The sequence below is a fragment of the Uranotaenia lowii genome, chromosome 3 (assembly GCF_029784155.1).
Source record: "Uranotaenia lowii strain MFRU-FL chromosome 3, ASM2978415v1, whole genome shotgun sequence".
NCBI lineage: Eukaryota > Metazoa > Arthropoda > Insecta > Diptera > Culicidae > Uranotaenia > Uranotaenia lowii.
This window is the reverse complement of record NC_073693.1, coordinates 269182797-269202142: the sequence shown is the minus strand read 5'-3', so window position 1 is coordinate 269202142 and position 19346 is coordinate 269182797. Positions and strand designations below refer to the sequence as shown.

Here is a 19346-nt window from a genome sequence, read left to right as displayed (position 1 = left end):
TCGCATCAATTGTCCGTAATCATTGAATTTGTAATAAATTGAATCAAATTAAAGTCATGGCCTTCAATTTTTTCAAGATTTTCTTTCCTTTGGGCGCCGGGCGGGTGGTTTGTTTTTCATCTCCATGGTTGAGGCGTCGCCAGCAAACGTCGTAGGAGGTTTGTTACTATGGCATAGCATACTGTTTAGTGGGAATATTTGGGCGCGCATTTCTCAACCAAGCATTATTTCAATGCATGTGGTGGCCATATGAAGCCTAGATGTGTTTTTTTTTCTTGATTTCTAGATCATTTGTACAGCACATAGTAATGAATGACGCATACATTTGATCCATTTTGATATTTTGCCGATCAAATCAAAACCATTTAAACGATTTAAAAAAATTAAACTATAATTCGTGTTATTTAAAGAAGGAATCTGTCTGTCTGTCTGAATCATCTGTCTGAATAATATGAATTTAGTACTGATGCATATGAAATAATGGTATGACTCTTTGCGGACTTTTGAAAAAAGAAAAGTGGAAAGATTTGGTTTATAATCCAATACGCTAGAAATATTTTCCGAACATGTACAAATGAGCTTCACAGAAGTTGTATCAAGCGCCTTTAAATGTATAGAACAACCACAAAATCCGTTGCAAATGAACAGACACATGAACTGAACAAGAGCCTGTCCTTTAAAATGGATTATATAGGATTGATGTTCATTTAAAAGCCGAATGCAAAAAGTGCAAACGTTCAACATTTACAAAAAATGTATACATGATTTCTTAATTCATAAATGGTTGGGCCCAAATGAACAATCTGACTAAATAAACTTAACGTTTTTTAAAAATAGTTCACCAAAAAACTGTTTACAGGTTCCCTGTTTGCTTACACATAATTCAAGTACGTACTTCAGATAAATGTGTGTTTTTGTTCAACATATTTTGGCTACATAGAAGAGACTTTAGATCCGATTTTTTGCTGAAATTTTTTTTGTAATTGATATTCCAGAAGAATAATTTTTTTTGATAAGTTTTTATTATGACCTAAAAGTGTTGAAAATAATATTAACTCCTGTCATTTCACACGGTGGAACAAGTGGCAACGCGCCTTTTAGCCATTAAACATATACCAATTATTCTCTAAAAAGGTCAGATAGGGTATCCCGAGTGTTAAATCTGAAGCGGATATTTAAAATTTTCAAATGTCGAGGTAAATTTACATGAAAATTTCCAGAAAAAAGAGTGAACTCATGAAATCATCGTAGCCTTAAAAGATTAGTTCTTTTTTATGTATTTAATTTGTTTACACCTGCATTCCAATTAAATGTTATTGAATCTTGAAAATATCACATAATCTTAAATAGAATCGCAAATCACCTTCAACACTGTTTAGGAAAATTTTAAATCAGACAAGGATAAAAAAGAAAATAAAAATGCTGTAATTCGGCTGAATAACAAAAAATTTAAACCTACATATATTTTTTCATTTCAAAACCAAATTAAACTCCTTTGAACAATAACCCAATAAATCAAGTCTTCTTGATTCAATTTGCATTTTTTGCACGAACAAATAAAAAAGGGCGAACTTTTTTTTTGACATGATTTTGATGAAAATATGGTTATAATGCTTCCAAAGGTGAGGAAAGTGAAGCTGCTTGAAAATGGTTTGTAAAAAATCTTCTCTAATGTTTTTATATCTTCAGTTTAAAAAAATATACCATCCAAAGCTACTCGGGAGCTAAAAGTGCTGCGCTGGGCAGATAATTGGGCAAACGCTCCAAAAGTTTTCCCGATATTCAAAATTCTTCTTCCATAAAGTTTCATATGTAATGAATTTACAATAAATGAAAAATTTTGTTGATTTCGATTTAATCCTTAAAGTGAACTCGAGCAAGCGGAGTAAATCAACTAAATGATATACAATAAATGAAACATAGATATAATCAGCATATGTTATTTATGGAACAAGTTATAAAGAGTGGATTTTTTTTAGCATGAGGTTTACCAAGATTGATGGTAACGAGTGCTGAAAAAATCGAATTTGCAACGGGAAGCTGATATCTGATACCATTCGGCAATATTCAAATCATCCGAATCAAAGAAATGTAAAGTATTCAGGTAAGATGCATGTAAAATTAATTGAAGAGATTTTTTTAATAATTTATGAAAAGACCCGTAGATTTGAGTTAAAATTCCTAGATTTGATTCCGATATAATTAAGCGGGACAATTCGAGCAAACGGAAAAGATGGATATATTAAAAAAAAAAAAAACTAGGACATGTTCAAGAAAGCGAGACGATTAACAACTCAAGATTTGATGCTTTTTTTTAAATCAAACAGTGAAAAAAAAAATGGAAATAGACGCCAAGTTTAACATGGTAAGACGAAGTTTACCGGGTCTGCTAGTCTTCTATAGATTTCAACAATAAAAATTTAATGTTTTGAAGTTTTTTTGGCTGTATATAATGCATTTCATATATTTCGATCAATTGCAAGTCGCATTGGAGAAGTTTCATGCCCATTACATAAATAGAAATTTAACTCTTACTGTTGGGCTTGAATTTATGCTTGATGGTCCACATTGCAGTTATTCACTCGGCTAAGATGATTGAACGAAGCGAGATAGATGAAAAAAACAATCACGTTACTCATAGTTTCAACTACTAAGGTGGTCGAACTGTTTTCAATCTTTCTCAATTTCATAACAATACTCTCTGGAGCCACGGTTCTGCAAAAAAAAAAAATCAGACAAATTACAGCTGTTCTTTCCATAATTGCCTTTTTTTGGAAGTGAGAGTATTTTAAGGCTCTCGCTAACTGTTCGATTTCAGAATCATGGAAACAGGGCTAGAAGCGATCATGCGGTAAAAAAGTAGGGCAAAATAGTTACTTTGAAGTGAAATTAGGGTAAAATTAGTGACCAGACCAAGACGAAAACTAACTAACAAATGACTTCGAAAACTAAAATAAAATCAGAATTTTTACAATGTCACTAAAACAGTTGAAAAAGTGTAAAATTATCAAAAAAAAGTTAACAATTCTTAAAAAATTAACAGAAACCAATAATTTTGAACAAAATTGTTATATGAAAGAAATCTAAACAAATGCAAATAAAAAATCACACATGTTCAACCAGCAGTTTAAAAAATTATACTTCAAATTGAGTTAAGATTTACATTTACAGAACATTTCATGAAAGAGTATTTTTTTAGGTAATTTTAAACGGCTGATATTTTTAGGTTCCTTATTATTTAATTGGCATTTCAGTCTTTAGGAAGCGAGTTACAGAGTTTTATAATTTTCCCGACGTTTCGGCCGACGATCTTGGCCTTCTTCGAGGGATAATTTGCATTATACTGTATGTGTTCCTGAGTGTATACTGTGTAAAGAGAATTCCTGTCGGAGTTTAACCTGTTTTAATATTTTTTCTTTTAATCGCAGAGGTTGTAATTGAATAAAAAATGTTGAATGCGTGGACATTTTTCTTGTAGTTTACTTGTCAATATACTATACAGACCCCGTTCGTTTTTGGCAACATGCCCGAACATTTTGTGTTGCAAAAATCGAATTTTGTCAAAATCGAACGTTTTTTTTCTGAAATTTTTTCTACTATTTTTACCAATAACTCTTTTTATCATCATTAACGTTATTTTAAGTCAATTTCCGACCATTTTTTAAATTTTTCAAGTTTTTTTCTCATGTTTTTGATGTATTTTACACTACTGTTTTGTATATAATCTTTGTTTTTTTGTCATTCTTCATCATTTTTAAGTTGATTTTGTCATTTTTAGTATTTTGTTTGATTTTTTTTAAATTCTTCATCTTTTTGTAATTTTTGATGATTTTATAATTTTTTTAAAAACTTTTGTTTTTGTTGTTGTATTCTATCACCATTTCTGAACGTAAAAACGTATTTTTGGTGTTTGTCCAAATTATATTGGTCCTGTTATAGAAAAAAACTAAAAGGTAATGTCGCTTATAAAAACCGTTAAATTTTGACACATGCGTCAAAATCAGATGTTGCCAAAATCGAATGGTGCCTAAATCGAATGTCGCCAAAAACGAACGGGTCTATATTTACAAGTAAGCTATAAAAAAATGTGTCCAGACAGAATCCTACTGTTTTTAATCAATTACGAACTTTGCGACAAAAAAATATCATAAACCAAACCATAAATTCCGTTGCATATATTCATATAACAATTATATTTTCCCGTATATTTGGATAACGTGTCGCTATTAAGCCTACCCCCATTCTGATACCTGAAGTGCAATGTACAGATTTTGAGTGATTGTTTTTAATTAAGTAGAGAATTTTATTTTAACAAATTCTAGCTTTAAAATTTATAACACTCCAAATAAATAATAAACGAATAAACTGATGAATACATACCGCGTGCCTTGAAAAAATATATTGTTTTTAATAATGAGTAGAAAAAGCTTAAAAAAATAGGCTCAGTTGTAAGGAAATTAATAGAGAAATAGTGACTTTAGTGACCAAATTTCAAAAAAGGTAACTTGTCAGTGACCAGCCTGAAAAAAGTGACAAAGTTACTAAAAAGTGACCAACTTCTAGCCCTGTGGAAACAATTTCATAGTCAACACTTTCTTAATGGCTTTCAAAAATTATTTCGCATAAAACACTTATTTATTTTGCTGTGTTTAATTTTTTTTTATTATTTATGAAAATATCGGAATAATTATCTTCAATATGCTAAACTTTCTAATCTGGATAAACAGAAGACTAGAGGGAATTGTCTAAGAGTTGAATAGGAAGCAAAGTTATGAGGGAAACTTTTCTACACTCACTTTATATTTACTTTTTTAAGTTCAAAATAAAGGATATGAAGTATTAGAAAAAAATCTCTTCTCATATACAGTTGCGTTCAAAAAAGAATGAAATCGCGTGAAGCTGCGCGCTCACTTCCAAATTTGACAAGCTGTCATTTCTCTCTCGGTTGATATTTTTTCATGAAATTTTCACACAATCTAGTTCAACTATCCAACTAACGTTCTACAAAATTTGAAGACTGTACAATGACTGGTAACAAAGATACGACTATTCCCGTAAAAAAGGGAAATTTGGAGTTGCTTCACTAATTTTGCTGTATCTTTGACAGCTTTCATTGACAAATCTTGAAAATTAGTCAAAAGATGTAGAAATGTTTGAGCTAAAACCAGGTCAAGTTTCGTAGAAATCGATTAACGTGATCAAAAATAGTGCCGGGTAGAAAATGAGGTTCATTATCGCTCAACAGACGATTTCATTCTTTTTTGGACGGATGTTTGTATGGAAAACATCTTAATCAATGTATTTTTGGTTTTTTCTTTCACAAAATAAAAAATTATCACACAGAATGTTGTAAATTGATAGGAACTTTATTTATGCTTTGTATATGAATAGAAATTGTTTCAACAGAGTTCAAAATAAGAAGAATATACTGATAAACAAATTTGATTCACAATTAAAGCAAGTATTATATTAGCTCTTGTGTCTAAATACCAGTTCTGTTGGAACAATTTCTATTTCTAAACAAAGCATGAATAAAGTTCCTATCAATTTGGCTCTGCCAATTCGGACCACAGTGCCGAAAGGCTAATAGTGAAACTTTTTTCCTAGCGCCTCTTTCTTTCATCTAATCTCCTAAGTGTCTTGAGAACATTTGTTCTTTTAAATATGCTACATAATTTGAAAGTATTTAAAGATAGTCAAAGTCCACTATAAACAAAAATTGAAAATTCTAACTTTTTTATTTCAATAGATGGAGCTTTACTTTATGCTACAAAGTTGTAGAATACGTAAAAATATGAAATTTGGTTGAAAACATCAAAACTCTATCTCTTTTCAGAGCAGAGTTGTAAAGGTTTTCTTTGGAAAGTTATTTAAAAGTTAGTTTTTTAAACTGAACTATAGTTAGATGAGAATTTACATGAATAAGAAGTTCTGAACATTTGTTAGGACATTCAAATCACACGTTTTACACCATTTTCACCATTCTACGACGTTTCCTAGCCAACTTATTGCAACTTCAAGTTTTATGTAGAGAAACGAATCCAACTTAGATGAAATTTCAGGGACTAGATAAGAAAAAATCGATATTGAAAAACATGCGAAAAAAATTCGCCTTGTCTCCCGGTAGGACTTGAACCCAGTTTTATTTTTACTCAATTTCACGTACGTTTATTGCAAAAACGTGCAAGTGGATTTTTGAAACTGATAAACCACGTTGAAGCTTGAACTGAGTGCAACAAATTGGTGTTGGCGTCATTTGTCCCCACGCGCTCATATTTGAACACAGCAAGCATACATTTGATGTGTTTTGCGTGTTTCCATTCAAAAATTATTTTCAACTGCCTTCTGCTTTCGTTCTGCGAAGCATCTGCGTAGCCTGGAAATCAATTTTTTCCATTTTTTGTATGGAAACGCGTAAAACACATCAAATATATGCTTGTTTTGTTCAAATATGAGCGCGTGTAGACAAATGGTTCCAAAATCAATTTGTTGCAGTCAGTTCATGCTTCAATGTTGTTTATTAGTTTAAAAAATCCACTTGCACGTTTTTGCAATGAATGCTCGTGAAATTGAGTAAAAATAAAACCTAAAGTTGCAATGAGTTGGCTAGGAAACGTCGTAGAATGTTGAAACTTTGTGAAAAACGTGTGATTTTTTTTTTTATTAAGGACCTTTTTGACATTCGGTCCCTAAACGTGTGATTTGAATGCCCTAACAAATGTTCAGAACTTCTTAATCATGTAAATCCTCATCTAACTATAGTTAAGTTTAAAAAACTAAATTTTTAAATAACTTTCATAGGAAAATCTTTACAACTCTGCTCTGAAAAGAGATAGAGTAGGTAAAGTAAAGCTCCATCTTAGCTTAGCTTAGCTTGATAGACTACTCTCATTCACCTGAATCATTGAACCCGAAATGCTCCAATATCAATCAATCTATATATATATATACATATATATATATATATATATATATATATATATATATATATATATATATATATATATATATATATATATATATATATATATATATATATATATATATATATATATATATATATATATATATATATATATATATATATATATATATATATATATATATATATATATATATATATATATATATATATATATATATATATATATATATATATATATATATATATATATATATATATATATATATATATATATATATATATATATATATATATATATATATATATATATATATATATATATATATATATATATATATATATATATATATATATATATATATATATATATAAAGCAATTTCTGTATGTTTGTTTGTTTGTTTGTTTGTCCTCTATAGACTCAGCCGTCTTAAGAGCTGAGAGCTGAAATTTGGCATGGATGCTCATTAGGACCAGGAAAGATGAAAAATGTTTTCAGATTTTCGGATGACCCCTTCTGAAGGGGGTCGTCCATACAAGACAAATATTGTTTTCGCGATATTGACGTTAATTTTCGTCGGATCATGTTGAAAATTTGCGCATGAGTGTTTTGAAAGATGGGCAATTGATTTCAGGTGTCAAATTTTGTGTAAGGGGTCAGCCAAAGGGGTCGTCCATATTAACTGTTCGCTGTTTTTGCGATATTGGCGTTATTATACATCATATTCAGCTGAAAATTGGTACACGATAGTCTTGAGTGACGTGCAATCGATTCGAGGTATCAATTTCAGTGTAAGGGATCGGCAAAAGGGGTCGTCCATATACACTTTTCAATATCTTAGTGATATTAACGTTTTTATACATCGGATTGGGATGAAAATTTGCACATAGGAGTTCTTAGGGACAAACAATGGATTTCACTTATCCAAATTAAAAACAGGGGTCTGTCAAAGGGGTCGTCCATATTATATATTCACTGTTAATGCGATATTGTCGTTATTATACATCGGATTCAGATGAAAATTGGTACACGAGGGTTTTGAGGGACGAGCAATTGTTTTCAGGTATTAAATTCAGTTTAAGGGGCCGGCAAAGGGGGTCGTCCATATTAACCATTCAATATTTTTGAAATATCGTCGTTATTTGACATCGGATTGGAATGAAAATTTGCACACGGTAGTTTTGAGGGACGGGCAATCGATTTCAGATGTCAAAATGTTTTGCCAAGGGTCGACGAAAGGGGTCGTCCATGTGAATCAATTTTTCACTGTTTTAGCCATATTGACGTTACTATGCAATGGATTTCTTTGAAAATTTGTACACGGCAGTTTTGAGGGAAGGCAATCAATTTCAGATATCAAAGATTGTATAAGAGGCCATCGAAAGGGGTTTAACTTTTTGACAATAATTGCGTCACAATTTATAGACGGGGGTTTTTCGCACGGTCAACTGATTCCTGATTTTAAATTTAGTAGCAGACGACAAAAAAAGTAATCGTCCAATATTTTTGCAATTATTACTTAACAATGAATTCGGAAGTGCATCTGGAAAATGTTCGGCAATTGACTTTCATACAAACTGTTCATGACATATTCCAAGTTGAAAGAGAAACGGAGTTCGTATGGGATCAGCTAGTACTAAATAAATTTCACGTCTGAAACAGATATTTTCAATTGTTAAATAATGATATAATAATTCAACTCTCTTTTTTCTTTACAAAATGCATTTCGAAAACCATGATCGCAGGCGTGGCTCAGTAGAACAAGTTCCACATCGCCAATGGTTGCTACTCCGTGATTGACCGAGGCCATCAATTTTGTACAAAGGTCAAAAGAATGGTACTTGGGATTAGTAGCTCATTCTCATTGTACAAAACTGATGCTCTCTCTTTGAACATCAATATCGGCGCCGGCCACATGCTAGTAATCAATTGATAGTTAGGAAAAATATTGAAAGGGATGAAAGATATAACTTTGCGCTTTAGGACCGAGGTCACCTCTGCATCCTAGCAAACAATTTTGTATTGGAGTATGGATGGAAGGATATAATCGAGAAACACTTTTGACAAGTGTGATTTAGTTTTTGAAATTGTATTCTTGAAATTGTTGTATAATGGAAATACCTGAACTGCCACAAGTACAATCCTAACTCATAACCACATTTTTTCGTTTTTCATGATACTTTTAAAAACATCTAATTATCAGCCATTTTATCGCAATATTTTCATTCAAAATATTATTCTTTTTCCTTAAATGATAAAATCATAGTTTTATAGAAGCTGAATTGATATTACAGTCATTTTATTAAATTCCTAATACTTCTCTGATCTCAGCCTCATACTAGTTATCTGGTTTGGATGGAATGTATAAGCAAATATCAGAATACACATTGGATCAATATTTTTGTTACTAACCTGAGATGAAATATTTCTTCGATCAACGTCATTAATAAGAAGCATTTTAGAATTGAAATATTTTTATAGACAAAGTTATGTTAGGAGTTTTTTTTACTGAGAAAACAGGATCAAATAATAATTCAAAATATGTTGGACAATTTTGTTTATTTTCGTGCAACAGCTTGTCAATGTTCTGATATGATTACTTTAATGTAGCATTAATATCTACTACAACCTCTTCATAATTGCAAAAATTATTTGTAACGAATATAATTGAATCAACAAACAGTTTCATTGAAAAAACCCGATTTAATACACTTAACAGTGGATTGGAGCCTTTCTAACAGAGTTTAAATTATATTTGGAAATATATAAAATAATATAGAATATACATGATAGATTCCTTCCCTCTGAATCATATAAGTATGATTTCAGATATTCAAACACGAAAAATTCCAATCTCAATATAAAAAAATGATGCCTGATACGTTTTTTTGGGGAAAAGCGAACTGGTATGTAAGGAGCTCATTTTATGTATGGAAAGAATGGTATTTAAACAGTAGAATTTCCAAGATTTATAACACGCTGAAATGGTGCCGTGGTAGCAACCAGAACTTTCACGTTGCTGGTCACGGTTCGAATCTTACTGTTTTTTTATGCTTTTTTTTTACTGAATAAGTAAAACCAACTACAATATTGATGGATAGCCGTGACGCGTGCCCTAGCATGATACCTTTTTTAGAGCTCAACCATGCATAGAGGAAAAATTCCCACAAAAGGAGGGGAAAGTAATATGACTATTAAATGATTAATCTCATTCTGTAAACTAAATCTGAAATCTTATTCTGATTCTAAAGTTTGAATTTTGAGTTACAACACTTAGTCTAATATTTGAATATAAGTTCCAATTTCAAATTCCAGGTTGATCTTTAATCCAAATTCTTAATCAGAATTCTAAATCTGAATTCTCAATCTGAATTCTGAATCTGAACTCTGAATTTGAATTCTAAATCTGTATTCTGAATCTGAATTCTGAATCTGAATTCTGAATCTGAATTCTGAATCTGAATTCTGAATCTGAATTCTGAATCTGAGTTCTGAATCTGAATTCTGAATCTGAATTCTGAATCTGAATTCTGAATTCTGAATCTGAATTCTGAATCTTAATTCTGAATCTGAATTCTGAATCTGAATTCTGAATCTGAATTCTGAATCTGAATTCTGAATCTGAATTCTGAATCTGAATTCTGAATCTGAATTCTGAATCTAAATTCTGAATCTGAATTCTGAATCTGAATTCTGAATCTGAATTCTGAATCTGAATTCTGAATCTGAATTCTGAATCTGAATTCTGAATCTGAATTCTGAATCTGAATTCTGAATCTGAATTCTGAATCTGAATTCTGAATCGGAATTCTGAATCTGAATTCTGAATCTGAATTCTGAATATGAATTCTGAATCTGAATTCTGGATCTGAATTCTGAATCTGAATTCTGAATCTGAATTCTGAATCTGAATTCTGAATCTGAATTCTGAATCTGAATTCTGAATCTGAATTCTGAATCTGAATTCTGAATCTGAATTCTGAATCTGAATTCTGAATCTGAATTCTGAATCTGAATTCTGAATCTGAATTCTGAATCTGAATTCTGAATCTGAATTCTGAATCTGAATTCTGAATCTGAATTCTGAATCTGAATTCTTAATCTTGTAAATCTCATTGAATTCTTAATCTTGTAAATCTCATTTTGATTGTTTTGCATCACACGGTTTTCAACATTGAAATTTCTTTCATCCAAATTTTTTTTTATGATTTCGGATTTTACAACTTTTAATAGTATGGTTTTACCCCTAAAAGTATGCAGCAAACTTAATTTCAGAAAAATTGTGAAAAAAAGTTTTCACAAAACAAAATCGTGTTTTCATGCGTAATGATCTTTAAGTCATCGCAAATTTATCAAAAACTGTGCAAATTGGTATTCTTGGAGAAACAATTCCAGAATTGAAAATTGATAAAGTGAGGAGAAATTTTACGGATGATGAAAAGAGCGAAAGAACATTTTTGCAAGGAAAATTTATTAACGTACACCATACTTTACCTCGCAACATCCAGCTTCATCAATTTTTAATTCTGATATTCTTTCTCCATGAATCTAAATTTTTCACCGATATGCCGAAAATAAATTTACAAAAATTCTGAATCTGAATTCTGAATCTGAATTCTGATTCTGAATTCTGAATCTGAATTCTGAATCTGAATTCTGATTCTGAATTCTGAATCTGAATTCTGAATCTGAATTCTGAATCTGAATTCTGAATCTGAATTCTGAATCTGAATTCTGAATCTGAATTCTGAATCTGAATTCTGAATCTGAATTCTGAATCTGAATTCTGAATCTGAATTCTGAATCTGAATTCTGAATCTGAATTCTGAATCTGAATTCTGAATCTGAATCTGAATTCTGAATCTGAATTCTGAATCTGAATTCTGAATCTGAATTCTGAATCTGAATTCTGAATCTGAATTCTGAATCTGAACTCTGAATCTGAATTCTGAATCTGAATTCTGAATCTGAATTCTGAATCTGAATTCTGAATCTGAATTCTGAATCTGAATTCTGAATCTGAATTCTGAATCTGAATTCTGAATCTGAATTCTGAATCTGAATTCTGAATCTGAATTCTGAATCTGAATTCTGAATCTGAATTCTGAATCTGAATTCTGAATCTGAATTCTGAATCTGAATTCTGAATCTGAATTCTGAATCTGAATTCTGAATCTGAATTCTGAATCTGAATTCTGAATCTGAATTCTGAATCTGAATTCTGAATCTGAATTCTGAATCTGAATTCTGAATCTGAATTCTGAATCTGAATTCTGAATCTGAATTCTGAATCTGAATTCTGAATCTGAATCTGAATTCTGAATCTGAATTCTGAATCTGAATTCTGAATCTGAATTCTGAATCTGAATTCTGAATCTGAATTCTGAATCTGAACTCTGAATCTGAATTCTGAATCTGAATTCTGAATCTGAATTCTGAATCTGAATTCTGAATCTGAATTCTGAATCTGAATTCTGAATCTGAATTCTGAATCTGAATTCTGAATCTGAATTCTGAATCTGAATTCTGAATCTGAATTCTGAATCTGAATTCTGAATCTGAATTCTGAATCTGAATTCTGAATCTGAATTCTGAATCTGAATTCTGAATCTGAATTCTGAATCTGAATTCTGAATCTGAATTCTGAATCTAAATTCTGAATCTGAATATGAGTTCTGAATCTGAATTTTGAATTCTGAATTTTGAATCCTGAATTCTGATTCCTAAACCTGTATCCTGAATTTGAAAACTGAATCTGAATTCTGCATCTGAAATTGAATCTAAATTATGTATGAGTATGTAGAAATGAAAAAAAAACATAAATTCATTCTTCAACACGGGTAAAAAAAAACGAGGGTCATAAGATCTTCATGTAAATTCCCCCCCAACGCAGTTTCCTGTACGGCTCTGCATTTTGTTGACACCCGGCATGGCTTTAGACACTATAATTTCATAAATGAAATTATAATGTCTATAGGCATGGCGGACTCTGAAGGAAACGCCCATCCGCCATTTGCTGCATTGAAAAGCAAGAAGTGTAAGATATAAACACTGTTGCCGTATTTGCCCCAGCAGACTGAGAAACTGCCCAGACCACGGTGCGTCTTAGTAATGCCTTTTACCTATTTGAGTTTGAGCCGCTTTCAATCAAGCGTGCCGATGGTTTATTGGATAGCGCTTGCAACTTGGGATCTGAAGGGTTTTGGTTCAATTCTCGAGTTAATAAAAATATTATTTTTTTATTTTGATTATCTTCAATTTATAAATGATTGCTGGTGCTGCTGCTTCGAGGCGCCACTAGCAACTTTTTTTTATGCCATAATAAGTATGATATGTATTTGGTAAAGAAAACGGTTTCAACTATTTTGTTTTTTTCCCGTTTTTGAAAGGGTTGTGTAGAAAAAAAAATGCATTCTTTTGAGACTAAAATCATTTTAATTGTGCAGCCCAGTTTCGCAAAAACGTTCTAGACATTTTTAAAATGGCACATACAAATCCACGGACATCAACAGAACTCGTCGAGCTGAGTCGATAGGTACCTATAAAGGTATGTCTAAGACCCATAATTAATGATCTCTCAAATCGACCGATAACCAAACCTTTCTGTTAGAAAGGCAAAAAAAATCGTTTGATTCCTTATTGTATCTTATTCTTTGAAAAACCTTAACTCCCGAAAATGTACAAACTTAATGGAAAAAACTATTCGGCTTATAAAAGATTTTTTTGAATTCATTGCATTCCTAATAATAACGGCGAAAAAAATCCTCCATGTTAAAATTTCTAGATTCGAAAATGTTAAACAGGGACAAATGCATATAGAGAAAAATCTCTCATAAAACAAAAATTTAATCCTCACGCAAATCTTCAGAAAAAAAATTTAGCCGCCTCAACGTCTCTAGATTTAAAGCACCAGTTTTCATCCACCTTTATGAAAATTCTTGTACCAAACTCCTTTAAATCAACTATACAATGCACAGTCAGTTTATTTTCGTATGCACTCTGTCATAATAAATTTGACTTATTATGCAGCAATGTTTATTTTGAAACGTCAGTCTTTCATTAGAATTGGGTATGCGGTCGATAAGTACTATCACAACGTAACTTGATTGTTAAAAAAAAACTTAAGAAAACAGAACAAAATGTATCCTCTTCAAACTTAAAAATCAACTGATTTACTCAAAGAATCCCAGAAAAATAATGCAAACGCAAACGATTGTGGAAATTCCTTCAGAGATAATGCAAGCCGTGTAAACTGTGCAACTAATAGCTGTTACCGATATTGATTTTTGCATTGCGAAATGACACAATCTAGTTAAATCTCCTCCTCCTCATCTTCTCCTAAAATCAAAATTAGAATTTTCCAGTTTATTATATCTGTACGACGTCACCGAATGTTATTTGGAAAAAAAAATGCTGAGTGTTTGTAAATTGAACTTATCTCCGACTTGATTGGTATTACAGCTATCATGAATATTTTTAAATAAATATTCTAAAAATCACCTATCGGAATATAATAACAAGCGAAAACAATAAGAGTAAAATAATACTTAGCTGAAAAACCTTAGCAAAGCTTTGAAAGGTAGAGTTGTAAGTTTCGCTTCTTATAATTGGTCACTTTTCCCGGTCCAAGATAAACCATTCGAATCTAATCGTCTTCGGATCGACCGCCCATCTTCCCTCCTAGTTGATCTGTCCACAAATTCGAAAGCAATTTTTTTTCAATAGTAAGTAAAGTAAAGCTCCATCTATTGAAATAAAAAAGTTAGAATTTTCAATTTTTTTATAATGGAATTTGACTAACTTTTGATGCTTTCAAGTTATGAAACATGTTTGAAGAAGCAAATTTTCCGAAGACACTGAAGACATAAGATGAAAGACAGAGGCGCTACGAAAAAAGTTCCACTTTTTGCCCTGTCGAACCACTGTGCACTGGTCTAACACATTAAATTACTTTTTTTCTGTCAGATGTCTTTTCAAGAAAACCTGAAAAAAGTGTTATTTTGAAAATTTGAGCCCGTTTTGGCAAAGCTCTAGAACATTTCAAAGATATAAAAAACAAAATTTTAAAATTAATTATATTAATGCGAGAATGTTGTAATATCAGGCTCTTTTTTAAATTAACGATTAACAATTAAAAAAGATATATGCATTAAAAGACAGAATCGAAAAAAATTACTGCTTCTTGTTGCAAGTTTTTGACAATATTTAGAAAAAAAAAGTTCAATATTAGAAGAAGAAAGTTTGCTTGACTTCAGATTATTCATCAAATCTCATAAATTTTCAGATAATTGCTTAAACGTTTGAAGAAGTGTCAATTCATTGCCGATGATTTTGCTGGTGTCCACAGTTCGCGAAACGGAAGTTCTAAATGATGAGTGTTATGAAATAGAGCATTTCAATTCTTTTCTTTATGTTTTTTTTGGGACGATTTGGTTTTTAGATTTGGTGTCGTTTTTACTTTTGATACTAAATTTCCTTAGGAGTACAACATTCAAATTCAATGTATTTTTTTTAATTGAATTATAAACCATATATCAATTGAGGTAAAGTAAATTTTTGCAAAATAAGCTTTATTTATTGAGTTCTATTATCTTCTTTAACTTGAGTTTTAACAAACTTCTACTATTTTGGTTATTTACAAACTATAACCACAGGGGTGTGTTCGAAATATCCTTCTTTGTCCGAATATGTTTATGAATTTTACAGTTTTTAAATCAGACTACTTGGAATTTCGTTAGAAGAGTTGGGAAAATTAACTATTTTACTCTGCGATTGTAGAATTTTGGGTTTTGGAAAATATTTTCCCCATGTAAATGAAATTTAAATATATGTTTAAATTGATAAATCATGCCAATAGACATGATGATATGATGATTATCAAATCATGATTTACTTTGCTTTATCATGTTATAAAAGAAAAAAAATTAAAATATAAAACAAAAATGTTAATCGAATCTTAGGACAATTATTGCCAAACCTTAACATCTGTATGTATGTATGTATGTAGATAATCCATCATGGGTGCACGGATTCACCGCAGTTTTATCAAAGTAAGTGCTCACATGCATTTTTAGATAACATCAATTAATCATAAAATCTCAAATGCAACATACACTATACCCGATACCATGATTTCGTGTGAACTGTTATGAAGTGAATGTAATACGTGTACATGAAAGTATATTTTGGGAGAACAAATCAATCAGATACACAACCAGTTGAAAATTTATAACATTTGTAGTGCTATATATTTACTACAGGTATTCCGGCATCCGTGTATATACCTGGCCAGCTGGCAACTGATCGAAAGTTTCAATTATTACAGTTTTATGATATGGCACATCTTACCCATCGGCAGATCATGGGACTCAAACCCAAAACTCACTGCCGATACTGCAATCCAGATACAAACCGCATGGTAATCGAAACAAATTTGCACAACGCTAGAGTCGCTCTATCTCCAGCACTTCATATTGGACCAAAAGATTGGACATTTCCAGATCTCGAACTTCTGGTAACTTTTCTCGGGATATTTTGTATAACTTTCTTCTTCCCTCCTTCGCTCCTACGGTAGCCAATGCTCACTTATCTTGTTCATTAACTTAATTTCATCGCTTTCGCGCCCAGTAACACTTGATTGGCCCTTTTCCATAATCTTCAAAAGATTATTGCCAAACCTTAACATCTGGTGGCTTAATACTTCTGAAAGTCCTTAACAATAGGGCAAAAAGAATGCAAGAAAAGATTAACGCTACCAAAAATTATGATTTGTAAATAGTTTTAGAAAGTTTGAAGGTAAGAAATGTTATTTTACCATTATACCATTTGCTTAACCCATATGAGGCCTTCAGAACCCAAGGGGTGACGATTTTTCATGTTCCTAACTATTTTTGGTGAAATTTTCAGATTTATAATTTTTTCCTACACAATTTTTCCATCGAACGAAAACTAAGAATTCACAAAAGAAAGTATTGTTTTTTTTCTAGTACCTATACTGATTATTTTAAAAATTGAACCAATCCACAAAGTGTATGAACTCCGAAGAAATTCAATATCTTTCCTTCTACATGAACAAAATCTATGAAAATATACTTTTCTACAGTGAAAATGTCTTGAAAATCAATTGAACATAATTTTTATTAGACGCCGCACAAGCTTACGGAATGGAATGGAATGGAATGATGGTTGTTTTTTTCTCTTAATTCCACAAAATTTTCCAATTATTTCAGAATAACGCATACTGGGACTTGAAAATGTTAAACCAAATGAAACATATCAAGAGTGATTTTTTCCTTGAATTACGCTTCAGAAATGAAACTATGGTTGTTTTTACCCCCAATTCTATCACATTTTTCAAATAGTTAAGCCATAACTCAAATACTTTTTCAAATAGTTAAGCCATAACTTCTTTTTCTGATACGTGTGGGAGCTCTAGTAGCCTTCATTCGATTCCTCGAAAAAAAAACACAAACACAAGACCAGTCTTATGTGGAGGACATTTTTCAAGTCCGAACACTATGAAATTGCTCTAACTTTTCAACCGTTGAGTAGAATTTAATGAAAATTTTGGTGGATTTAGTTCATAGTGCATTGTTTACATCTTGCAAGTTTTAAAGTACTGTGATCAAAACTCGCGGAAATAGAGTCAAAACAACATTTCGTGCGTGATAAAATCTTGCACATTCATCACGAGAACAAGGATCTCTCCATCGTTCCATCGCTAAAACGTTGGGAATCGCGAAATTTACGGTGTCGCAAGGGATTAAGCGGTTCGAGGAACGATTGACCACCGATCAGAAGCCCAGAAGTGAAGGAAATAGTATTCCGTACAACACAAAAAATCAAAACCACGTAGTTGGGGCCTTCAACCGAAACATGAACGCCTCCGTTCTGGATGTGGCTAAGAAGCTGCACCTAAGCCAAAGTTTTGTCCAGAAGGCCTTAACTAAGGCTGGACTGCGAACGTTCAAGGTACAAAAGGCCACTAATCGCATCGAGAAGCAGAACAAGTCCGCCAAAATCCGTGCCAGGAAGTTGTACCTCAACGTGCTGACGAAAGTTGAATGCTTCATCATGGACGACGAAACATATGTGAAGATCGACTTCAAACAGATCCCCGGCCACCTGTTTTTCACGGCCAAGGAAAAGTTCGAAACGCTGGACTTTTCCTTGGCATGTCCGCACTCAGAAGATGTCCAAATTTGCGATTAAATTTCTGGTTTGGCAAGTCATCTACAAGTGCGGGAAGCGGAGTGCACCTTTCGTGACCCAGGACACGATTAACGGACAGTCGAGGAACCGAAGAAAGTATGGATTTACATGCAAAAAAAAAAAAACGGTTGATTCACAGGTTGTGCAGAATCTTATGGCCGGAGTTAAGGCCAAGGTGCGGGCATTTGTGTATGGACTGTAAATAAAATACGAGTAAAACGGTAAAATGAAGTTTAAAAGTTATTTTTCAATCCCTGAGAATTTGATGGTAATCGGATGAAAACTCGAATATTGCGAATCAACCCTTTTATTGAAAACTTTAGGGCAATAGAAAGTAAAACAGAAAAAAATCCATTTCCCGATGCGTGTGGTGACTCAAACAGCCTTCATTCAATTCCACGGAAAAAAACACTCAAGATAGGTCTCATTTGATTTGAAGTCCGAACAAGCCTTTTATGAATTAATTAAAAAATGTTAAGAAATTGAGGATAAAACAGCCATAACTCTATTTTTAATGCGTGCGGTGGCTCAAAGAGCCTTAGTTTGATTCCTCGAAAAAAAATCACTCAAGAAAAGTCTTATTTAGATTTAAATTTATAAATCTTCACATGTTTTTTTCTTAATTAATCGAAAAGGTAGGGGAATTTAGGGAAAAAAAAACATCAAAAACTCAATTTCCGATGCGTGCGGTAAATCAAAGAGCCTTCATTCAATTTTTCCGGAAAACACAAGATATGAACTATTTATTGTGCCAAAAAAATCCCACGAGCATTTATATAAAAACCATATAATCACTACCTCAAATCCCATCCAGAGATTTAACGGGAGTGAATGGAAACTTTTCGAACAACATAAACAAGATTGTTATGCGAACGAACAATTTCAACAAGCCTATATAAACCACACAACTTCCGTTATGAATGGCAAAAACCTTTCAACGACAAGTTGAGCTGAAAAATATACCGACCAGCAGCAGAAGCAACGCAGAGCTTTAGATAAGTTGTTTTTTTTTTCGCTTGTGTGTGAGCAAAAGAACGAAAAAACCAACCTCTCAAGTCTTGAGATTTAGTGGGCTGAAAATGAAGATAAAGAAAAACCCCAACGTGGCTGCTCGGGAAATTTTCATCGACTTCCTGTTCTCTTATTTTCCGGGGCTGTTTTATCAGAAAACAAACTTTAGAAGATAGATTAAATTTTTCTCTTGCAAATCT

General features: G+C 31.9%; 1 protein-coding gene across 8 annotated transcripts in view; it reads right to left on the bottom strand.

The window, feature by feature from the left end:
- Positions 1–19346, bottom strand: part of LOC129754228 (uncharacterized protein ZK1073.1) — a 327678-nt gene that overhangs the window by 40753 nt on the left and 267579 nt on the right. The gene's annotated exons all lie outside the window — the stretch shown is intronic.